This window comes from Penaeus chinensis, chromosome 17 (assembly GCF_019202785.1).
Source record: "Penaeus chinensis breed Huanghai No. 1 chromosome 17, ASM1920278v2, whole genome shotgun sequence".
NCBI lineage: Eukaryota > Metazoa > Arthropoda > Malacostraca > Decapoda > Penaeidae > Penaeus > Penaeus chinensis.
Genome location: NC_061835.1, coordinates 4,769,459 through 4,771,958, shown reverse-complemented (window position 1 = coordinate 4,771,958; position 2,500 = coordinate 4,769,459). Strand labels below are relative to the sequence as shown.

General features: G+C 51.9%; 1 protein-coding gene across 2 annotated transcripts in view; it reads right to left on the bottom strand.

The window, feature by feature from the left end:
* The window catches only part of LOC125033946 (CD109 antigen-like), a 41,881-nt gene extending 39,412 nt beyond the window's left edge, over positions 1–2,469 (bottom strand). For both annotated transcript variants that reach the window (XM_047625538.1, XM_047625537.1), the window contains exon 1: positions 2,345–2,469. The gene's annotated coding sequence lies outside the window, so the exon portion shown is untranslated. The remainder of the gene's footprint in view (positions 1–2,344) is intronic.
* Between the last annotated feature and the right edge of the window lie 31 nt (positions 2,470–2,500).

Below are 2,500 nucleotides of genomic sequence, written 5' to 3'. Positions count from 1 at the left end.
AAGGGTTAAGGGAAGGGACTGAGCAAAGGAAAAATAGAAAGATGGGAGAAAATAGAATAAATTAAAAAGGGAGGGATGGAATAAAGGGGATAAAGGAATTGAATAAAAGAGGGACGGTATCGACGGAAGATGTCAGGTAATGTCTTATACAATCTACCATGTGATATTTTCTCAACAAGAGCTTCCTTCTGTCCATCCTATAGGAAAAATGAGTCGTCACTTCCAATAAAAGAGACTTGTATATGAGAGAGCCTTGTACACCCCCCCCCCCCCCCATCTCTCCTCTACTCGACCCCACCCCTTCATTTCACCCCAACATGTACTCGCAAATCGACCCCTTCAAGTGCCCCTTTCCCTTACTCCTAACCCCCCCCCCCCCATACGTCACCCGTTCAAGAACCCCCCTTATAACACCCCTTCTATCCCCCCCCCCCCTCTACTCACCGCCCTCTACGCCCATCACAAACAACCCGCCATTGTGAAGCCTCGGGAACGCACAGCCCGCCCGGAAGGATCACGACGTACGCGGCGTTGAAGTCGCCGGACGGCGAGAGGAGACGATAATGCCGATTTGAGGAGGAGAGAAGAGGGGGAATAAAAGGGGAGGAAGGGAGGCAGTAAAGGAGAAGGTTAGGGAGGGAATAAAGAAGGAGGGAAGGGAGGGAATAAAGGAGGATGGAAGAAGGGGAACAATGGGGGAAGAAAGGAGAGAAGGGAGGAAATAGAGGCGAATGGTATGGAGAGAATAAAAGAGGGGGGAGGAGGAGAAAAAAGGAGGAGGGAAAGGAGGAAATAAAGGAGAAATTGGAATGGGGGGAGGGAGGGATAATTGGGTAACGGGAATAATGAGGAAAAGGCACGGAAGGAAATGAAGAAGAGGAGTGATAATAAAGGAGAGAAGAGGCACTGAATAATGGAGAAGAGAAAGAATTGAATACGAGAAGAGGGAAGGAATGGAATGAAAGAGAAAGGAAAGAGTGCAATAAATGAGGAAGCGACGGATGTAATAAAGCAGAAGGAAAGGGATGAATGATGGGGAGGGAAGGAGTTGAACAAAGGAAAAAGAGAAAGATGGGAGAAAATGGGGGTAGAAGAAAGAGGGTAGAGGAACTGAATGAAAGAGGGAAGGTATCGAAGGAAGGAGGAAGGAAGAAATGAATAAAGGAGGAAGTGGAAAGGAAAAGTGATGATGGATAAAAAATGAAATAAAAACGAACTAGATACAAAAACGGAGGACAATAGACAGATCAGGAGAGCAGGAGGAATGTGAAATAATGGATGAAAGGAAAACGGGAAGAGAGACGGCGCGAGATGAGGTGATGGAGGTGATGGAGGGCCAGATGACAAAGGCAATGTGCGAAGGAGAGAGAGAGAAGGGCAGCAGACAGGGCGAGAGGGGGAGAAGGGCAGCGAAGGGCTGAGACACAGCGCGGAGGAGGCCGAAGGGCGTGTCCCCGGAGCTGCTTCCCGCACCACACGCCCACTTCCTCCTCGAAGCGCCAGCGTCATCCTCCGCCTTCCGCTCTCGGCTGAGTCCCCTTTTGCATCCCCTCCCCCCCCAAGCTGACCCCTTTTCACCACCTATGACAGTCATCCCAACGCCGCCCATCGCCAACCGGGAAGCGGGAGCATGGCGGGGCTTGTGTCTGGCTGCGAGCGTGGGCGGCAAACGGCGTGGGCGGCCGCAGGGTCACCAACTTTTGAGAGGCGTGGGTAGTGCCAGACCAGGGTTGCCAATACCCTCACGGTATCGTTACGTCACGTCGTGTATTCCGAGGATTTCGTCGCCGACTTTAGCTTCCGCGGAGGAGCGTCCGTCGCGCGAGAATTCCGTCGCTTTCCTCTCCTCTTATCAGCGCTCCTCGCCGCCGCCGCCGCAGAAGCGCTTCCGGACGATCCCCGATTCTCATCAGGCCAGCCACGCAGTCTCAATTCCCAGAAGTGTCCATCTCGCGACCAGGCTCCTCGCCAGCGCACCCCTTCGGAATCAGCGCCGCCCGATGCCCGCTGCATATGGCGAAATTATGCACTCGCTGTCCTCTCACATTCCGTTGCGTGTGGGACACTCGCCATTGCCCAACCTCACTGCCCTTTCCTTGTTTCCGCGCATTCCCTGCCCTTCCGTCATTAGCATTATAGTCACATTAGCTCTCGCATCAGTAATCACCATCAAAAAACGATAAGGACAGCGCCATTAGTACCCCCTTTCCCCTTCGCCCGTACATGTAAGAAAGTTGTTGTGGGCGACCGTGGGTGTGGGGAGGAGAGGGGTTTAAAACTAGGGTATATTATAACCTACATTTCAGAACTAGATTTCACCTTACTTTCACTTCTATATCCTCACCTGTTTAATTAAAATCCACTACTATGATGTACTAATCAGATTATGAGCGTTCGTCAAAACAGGTGCGCTGGGACCCGCACAGAGACGAGCAGCAGTTCCTTCCTCTTTCACCGTCAAGACCAAACTGACAGGTATCTCTTCGTGGCCCCTCTTGCC